Here is an 8,818-nt window from a genome sequence, read left to right as displayed (position 1 = left end):
TTATTTGTTACATTTGACTGTAAAACCTGATATATAGCATTTATCAAAAAACTATCTGAAATGAAACTGTCAAGTGATAGATTTTTAACAAATACATGTCTGTCATTGAACAACCCCATGCCATAGTTAGATAGTGAACAAAACACAGCGATCACTTAGAATTTCATTCAAGCTAATTGAACATTTCTGGAATGAAACTCTTCATATGTCATCAAGGGCTTGAAATCATCCTCAACAGTAGCCTAGGTAGAGGGGAGAGTAAACAGTACAGTTTCATGGGCATCCTACTTGATGTTTAGTGGAGTACAGTAAAGGGAAAGGCAAAGCAGTGGTTAGGGTCAGAGAGGAGGCAAATCGTCAGATACAATCTTAGAAAAAAGGTGCTGGAACCTAAAAGGGTTCTTTGGCTGTCCCCATAGGATAACCCTTTGAAGAATCCTTTTTGGTTCTGGGTAGAATACGTTTGGATTCCATATAAAACTCTTTCCACAGAGTGTTCTACATGGAACCCAAAAGGGTTTTACCTGGAACCAAAAAGGGTTCTGTGGGGACAGCTGAAGAACTCTTTTGTCTAAGAGTGTACCATGCCCACTGGAGGGCAATGTCTAAGAGTACCTTGCCCACTGGAGGGCAATGTCTAAGAGTGTACCATGCCCACTGGAGGGCAATGTCTAAGAGTGTACCTTGCCCACTGGAGGGAAATGTCTAAGAGTGTACCTTGCCCACTGGAGGGCAATGTCTAAGAGTGTACCATGCCCACTGGAGGGCAATGTCTAAGAGTGTACCATGCCCACTGGAGGGCAATGTCTAAGAGTGTACCATGCCCACTGGAGGGCAATGTCTAAGAGTGTACCTTGCCCACTGGAGGGCAATGTCTAAGAGTGTACCATGCCCACTGGAGGGCAATGTCTAAGAGTGTACCTTGCCCACTGGAGGGCAATGTCTAAGAGTGTACCATGCCCACTGGAGGGCAATGTCTAAGAGTGTACCTTGCCCACTGGAGGGCAATGTCTAAGAGTGTACCTTGCCCACTGGAGGGCAATGTCTAAGAGTGTACCATGCCCACTGGAGGGCAATGTCTAAGAGTGTACCTTGCCCACTGGAGGGCAATGTCTAAGAGTGTACCTTGCCCACTGGAGGGCAATGTCTAAGAGTGTACCTTGCCCACTGGAGGGCAATGTCTAAGAGTGTACCTTGCCCACTGGAGGGCAATGTCTAAGAGTGTACCTTGCCCACTGGAGGGCAATGTCTAAGAGTGTACCATGCCCACTGGAGGGCAATGTCTAAGCAGGGACATGGAGCTGGGTTGGTGGCTGACAAGGAGATGAGGACAGAGCAGTACCTGGGTTTCGCTGGGCTGCCTGTGGGTTTACTGTTTACCAGATGGCTTCACTGTTGACCAATGAGTCAGACAGTTACCTGTACCTACTTGAGAGCTGTCACCATGTATCAGGAAACTATTGTGTGTGTGTGTTAGAGGTACATACATTTAGGTAACCAAGCATACCACATGAATGCAAATGGTAGGTATGACTTGAAGATGGCCTTGTATGCAATTTCCGTAGGCTACTTCATTCTAATGGAAAACAATTATAAAAGCGATAATTATCAAGTGGATGCACATCGATGATTGTGTCCTTCCGCCAAACTGGTACGATTTGGACTGACATTTATCTATATTAATTATTTTTCTGCACATCCCACGATATGAAGTACATATTTAACCTCCAAGAAAACATTCTCCCATCTCAGGTATCAAAGCCCTGTTAGCGCCCGTTTTCTTATGGACACTATGGAGCTCTTTCAAAATCATATTCAGACACCTGTAATAAAAGCAACATTTCCCTATGAATCATGTGTCCCTCAAACTGATTCAATAATTGCTAATATTAAATGTATTTAAAATCTCACACTTGCTATTCTAACGCATGAAATGGACACTGTCAGTGGCCTCATCCTTTTTGATCAAAAGTATGAGTTCACTTCAAAGTTCAACAAACATAAAATTCATATTTCCTGACCTTTCCCTCAAATTCACAAAATTGTCACGTAACAGGATTGAGACTAAGGTAACGGTTGAAGAGACATTGAAGAGGCTTCCATATAAATTGGTGTAACGTAGACGCAGGAAGCAAGTGCAGTTAGTGAGTTTAATGACGAAGAATGATACAAAACAAGAAAAGCGTCTAAACATGGAAACATAAACAATATTGCCTGGTGGGTGATGAACCCAACACCGCTCCTCTGGACTGTACCCCTCCCAGTCCACCAGGTACTGGAGCCGACCCCCAAGACGTCTGGAGTTCAGGAGGGACCTGACGGCATAGGCGGGACTACCCTCGATGTCCAGGGGATGCGGTGGGGGACACCATCAGCCAGGGGACTAGGAACCACCGGCCTGAGGGAAATGGGAAAATAGGGTGAGATCCGGATCCGGTAGTCATTGGGAAGCTGTAATTGGTAAGTCCTCTGGAGGACTTTGAATGTCTCCATAAACCTGGGGCTCAGCTCCCGGTAGGGTAGGTGGAGCGGGAGGTTCCTGGTGGAGAGCCAGACGCGATCATCAGAATGAAAAACGGTTCCTCACTGCGGTGGTGGTCCGCCTGCTCCTTCTGGAGCTGGACGGCGCGTTTGAGCCTCACATGGGCAGCGTCCCAAACCTCCCCTGCACGCCGGAATCACTCATCCACCGCAGGGGCTTGGTCTGGCTCGGGGTACCCCAGGATGCACTGGAAGGGAGACAACCCGGTGGAGGAGTGATGAAGTGAGTTCTGGGCGTACTCCACCCAGGGAAGAAACCGGGCCCACTCCCTCTGCCGGTCCTGACAGGGACTCCTCAGGAATCTTCCCGGCTCCTGGTTGGTCCTCTTCACCTGCCCATTGGACTGAGGCCGGTACCCGGATGTGAGACTAACTGTGACCCCCAGCTCCTCCATGAAGGCTCTTCATACATGTGACTTGAATTGGGGACCACGGTCTGAGACAATATCCTCCGGAAGGCCATAGTGTCGGAAAACCTGCTGAAACAGTGCCTCAGTGACCTGGAGAGCCATAGGGAGACCATAGAGAGGGATAAAATGGCAGGATTGGAAGAATCTGTCTACAACAACCATAACAGTGGTGAAACCATCAGAAGGGAAGATCAGTGACAAAATCTATCAACAGATAGGCCGCTGAGGCACCGCTGAGGCACGGGGAAGGGAAGGAGTTTCCCTGCTTGTGCGTTCCGGGGAGACTTGGTTTGGGCGCATACGGAGCATTGAGACCTCTGTAGCCAATACACGACGAAGACCCCCTTCCTTCTTGGCTACAAAGAAACCAGCCGACGCATGGGTGGTAGATGAGTGGATGAAGCCCTGTTGAAGAGCTTCCTGGATGTACTCCTCCATAGCCTTGGTTTCAGCCACTGACAGGCGGTAGATCTGGCTGCGCAGAGGTGTAGAGTCTGTTAGCAGGTCGATGGCACAGTCCCAGGGGCGATGAGGAGGGAGACAGATATCGCGAGTCTTTGAGAAAACCTCCCGGAGATCCTGGTAACCCCCCGGGATGTCGGCCTGGAGGGCAACCAAAGGACTCTCAATTGACGTGGAACCACAAGGTAAGGGAAAGCAGATCTCCGGGAGCACTGGATAACCGACCACTGGGATCTGGCACAGTCACACACACATCACAGCACCACTAGAGCTGTAGAAACACGAGGGACAGCCAGCTAGTGAAATCGGTACTAAGAAAGGTGTCACGTTCCTGACCTTATTTCCTTTGTTTAGTATGTGTTTACGTGGTCAGGACGTGAGCTGGGTGGGCATTCTATGTTATGTGTTTCTATGTTGGGTTAATTGTATTTGCCTGATATGGTTCTCAATCAGGGGCAGGTGTTTTACGTTTCCTCTGATTGAGAAGCATATTAAGGTAGGCTGTTCACATCGTTTGTTTGTTGGTGATTGTTGCTGTGTCTGTGTATGTCGCACCACACGGTACTGTTCGTTTCGTTCTTTCTTTCATTTATTTTCGTGTGTTCCTTCCTGTTCGTGCGTTCATGTTATATGTTCTCTAGTTCAGGTTTGGTCACGTCGTTTATTGTTTTGTAGTTATCAAGTGTTCTTCGTGTTTGTCTTCGTCTTGATTTAATAAATTCATTATGTATTCAACCAATGCTGCATATTGGTCCGATCCTTCTCACCTCTCCTCGTCAGATGAGGAGGACGACTTAGACGAGCGTTACAAAAGGCTTAGTGGAGAGTGACGATGGAATACTTACACTTGCCTCAGGAGACAGATGATCACTGGACCGTCCCTCTACTCTAGTGAATCCATGGTTAGAACGTAGTGGACACCGTTGAAGCTGGTTGTCTCAAACGGTGTTGCTCAGCCGCGGGGAGACATGTGGCCCCTATCTCCATGGGTTGAGGCTTTGACTCAGATCGGTCAACGAAGGTGGGTGAGAGGCGATGGGAGTGCCGACACTCCCGAAGGAGGTTATCCAGACGGATGGCCAACGCGATGAATGAGTGTGTCCAATGAGAGGGGGTCGTCTCGGGACACCAGTCCATCTGGACCTCCTCACGTAATCCTCTCCTGAATAAGGTGCGGAGTGCCGGCTCATTCCATCCGCTGGATGCTGCCACTGTAAGAAAGGTGAATGCGTACTCTGCAGCGGTCTGGTCCTTCCTCTGTAGTTGGAGTAGGCGTTCACCCCCCTTTCTGCCCTCTGTTGGATGATCGAAGACTCCTCTGAACATGAACCTCCCATAGGAACCCAGCTCCTCCTCTCCTCTCTCCCAGACGGCCGTAGCCCATTCTAATGCCCGCCCGGTCAACAAGGAAATAACCGTGGCAAGCTTGGACCTCTCGGTGGAGGGGGTTCCCGTTTGATGAGCAAAATCGAGGGAGCACTGGAGGAGGAAGCCATGGCAATTGGATGGATTCCCATCATATTTGTCTGGAAGGTACAAACGGGCATCGCTGACCTGGGCAGACTGCTGAATGGGCTGGGATGCTAGGTCGACTCATGGTAGAGGATCCTCTGCTCGTTGTGGGTGATGCCCTTGCGGAATATTTAGACATTGACGAACACGGAGGACCTCATTCATCTACGTCCGCAGTTGCACCTGCTGATTATAATGTTGGCGAAGTAGGTCTCCCTGTTCGCCGACCATCTGGAAGATGTCTCGGTTGTCTGCTTGCTTCCATTCTTTGAGGCAATATTCTGTAAAGTAGACGCAGGGAGTCAGGAAGCAAGTGCATTTAGTGAGTTTAACAACGAAGAACATTGACCGATACAAAACAAGAAAACCGTCTAAACATGGAAACATAAACAATATTGCCTGGTGGGTGATAACAACAGAGTGCTATATTAAGGGGAAGTAATCAGGGAGGTGGTAAAGTCCAGGTGTGCCTAATGAGGCATAGGTGTGCGTAATGAAGGTTGCCAGGTGTGCGTAAGGATGGGTTGCTAACCGGTGGTTAGTAGACTGGCAACTTCGAGCGCCGGAGAGGGGGAGTGGACAATTGGTTTTGTTTACTCAAATTCACTCCAAGATTTTCAATACACATTGTATTTCATAGATATAACCATGTAATGAAGACAATAGATATCAAGTTGAATTTGAGATTTATTAACCCAACTGCGGTAAAAAATTGAAAAAATAAACATAGCAGACATCAATAACATTGAAGAGACCTGGGGCTGCCTGTAGAAACACCACAGGCTGAGTTCCCACTGTGTACACTTCCTATTGGCAGCCTGAGGTTGTGTGTGTGTGTGTGTGTGTGTGTGTGTGTGTGTGTGTGTGTGTGTGTGTGTGTGTGTGTGTGCGTGCGTGCGTGTGTGGACGGACGGACGGACATGGAGACACTCAGGAACAACATGGAGCAGATCTCACAGGTATGTAGGTGCTTTTGGTGTGTGCGTGTGTACATGGAGACTATCAGGGGCACCATGGAGCAGGTGTGTGCGCCTCAACCTGTTATTGAAAAAACATATATGTTATGGCTTTTCAACTTCTGCCATATAGTGGATTCAGAGCTATCTATCTAATAGAACTCATGGGGTTTTCTTTAATGGAAGCTTCTCTGATGTCAAACATGTACAATGAATTAGGAAGTATTCAGACCCCTTGACTATTTCCACATTTTGTTACATTACAGCATATTCTAAAAGTGATTCAATAGTTTTTCCCCCTCATCAATCTACACACAACATCCTATAATGACAACATGTCAAAGTTCTCAATTAGGAAGATGGTGTTGTTCAGAATGACATGTTCATAACTGTTGATGTTCACAGGACTCTCCAAATCTTATGTTGAACGAGCACCACGCATGAAGGAAGGGGAGGAAAACAGACTGCTTCTCTCTACCACACCTTCACCAAGTCATCCAATGTTTGCTATATGAACAATTGTTTCATCTTCTAAAATAAATACAGAATTCATTTTGTTTCTACTGTAATTTAGCAGGTCAATAACGTATTGTTTTGTAATGTTTATTAAATATATATTCTGACACATGTTGCCTTATTAAATGTTTGCTAAAATTATGTATTGTTACTTTGTAGATTCTGAAACGGTCTCATTAGTTTTGTGCTAGACTATGATCTGTAAATGTCTACTACCTTTTAAAAATAGTTGTTGAGTGAAATTACCAGTCAGTATCTGATGTGACCACCATTTGCCTGATGCAGCGCGGCACATCTCCTTCACATAGACTTGATCAGACTGTTGATTGTGGCCTGTGGAATGTTGTCCCCACTCCTCTTCAATGGCTGTGTGAAGTTTCTGGATATTGGTGGGAACTGGAACACGCTGTCGTACACGTCAATCCAGAGCATCCCAAACATGCTCCATGGGTGTTTGGTGAGTATGCAGGCCATGGAAGAACTAGGACATTTTCAGCTTCCAGGAATTGTGTACAGATCCTTGTGACATGAGGCTGTGCATTACCATGCTGAAATGGCATGACAATGGGCCTCAGGATCTCATCACGGTATCTCTAAGCATTCAAATTGCCATCGATAAAATGCATTTGTGTTTGTTGTTCGTAGCTTATCCCTACCCATACCATAACCCCACCGCCACCATGGGGCACTCTGTTCACAACGCTGACATCAGCAAACCGCTCGGTCACACAAAGCCATACACGTGGTCTGCGGTTGTGAGGCCGGTTGGATATACTGCGAAATTCTCTAAAATGACGTTGGAGGCGGCTTATAGTAAAGAAATTAACATTAAATTATCTGGCAACAGTTCTGTTGGACATTCCTGCATTCAGCATGCCAATTGAAAATCAAATCAAATGTATTGGTTACATACACATATTTAGCCGATGTTATTGCGGTTGTAGCGAAATGTTTGTGTTCCTAGCTCCAACAGTGCAGTAGTATCTAACAATTCACAACACACACAAATCGAAAAGTAAAATAATGGAATTAAGAAATCTATACATATTAGGACGAGCAATGTCAGAGTGATATTGACTCAAATACAGTGGAATAGTGTCAGGATTTGGCCAGGATTGTTCAGGTTTTGGTCACTAGATGCCCCCATTGCGCCTTTTTTGAACCTTTTGTTTTTTCCTTGTTCTAATTATTATTTGCACCTGTGTGTCATTTCCTTGTAGGTATTTAAACCCTGTGTGTTCCTCAGTTCTTTGCTCAGTGTTTGTATGTTAGCACCCAGCCCCAGCCCCAGCCCCAGCCCCAGCCCCAGCCCCAGGCCCAGCCCCAGCCTTGCTGTGAACATATATTTCTCTTGTTGGATTTTCCAGAGGTTCTCTGGTTTTGTTCTTGTTTATTTTTTATTAGTCTTTTGAGGTTTGTTTTTCCCTGCTGTTCTTACCACTTTGTGGATTTTCTTTGTATTTTGGAGGATATCCATTTTTTCCTCTGGGCTTTATTTTGACGTTGTGGATTTATATTCTTTGCCTGAAGATCTTTTTCTTTTATTAAACCACCATCTCTAGTACTGCTGTGTCTGCCTCATCTTCTGGGTGCTGCCGACTATTAGTGACGGTTTCTCACACCGGGTACTGACAGAATAGAATACAGTATATAAATATGAAATGAGTAAAGCAGTATGTAAACATTATTAAAATGACTAGTGTTCCATTATTAAAGTGACCTGTGATTCCATGTCTATGTATATGGGGAAAGGAAAAGGGGGATATCTAGTTAGTTGTACAACTGAATCAGAGAAGTGGGAGGGGGGGGGCTTCCTTAATCGACATCCACGTCATCGGCGCCCGGGGAAGACTGGGTTAACTGCCTTGCTCAGGGGCTGAACCACAGCGTTTTACCTTGTCAGCTCAGGGCAGCAGGCTCTAAGGTGCAGGGTTGAGTAACCGGGCGGTAGCCGGCTAGTGATGGCTTTGAGATAGAAGCTGTTTTTCAGTCTCTCGGTCCCAGCTTTGATGCACCTGTACTGACCTCGCCTTCTGGATGGTAGCAGGGTGAATAAGCCGTGGCTCGGGTGGTTGATGTTTTTGATGATCTTTTTGGCCTTCCTGTGACATCGGGTATTGTAGGTGTCCAGGAGGGCAGGCAGTGTGCCCCCGGTGATGCGTTGGGCAGACCGCACCACCCTCTGAGACCTGCGGTTGCGGGCAGGTGCAGTTGCAATACCAGGCGGTGATACAGCCCGACAGGATGCTCTTAATTGTGCATCTGTAAAAGTTTGTGAAGGTCTTAGGGTCCAAGCCAAATTTCTTCAGCCCCCTGAGGTTGAAGAGGCGCTGTTGCGCCTTCTTCACCACACTGTCTGTGCGGGTGGACTATTTCAGTTTGTCAGTGATGTGTACGCTGAGGAACTTGAAGCTTTTCACC

This window comes from Salvelinus fontinalis, chromosome 15, assembly GCF_029448725.1.
Source record: "Salvelinus fontinalis isolate EN_2023a chromosome 15, ASM2944872v1, whole genome shotgun sequence".
In the NCBI taxonomy this organism is placed as follows: Eukaryota; Metazoa; Chordata; class Actinopteri; order Salmoniformes; family Salmonidae; genus Salvelinus; species Salvelinus fontinalis.
This window is presented reverse-complemented; position numbering follows the sequence as displayed.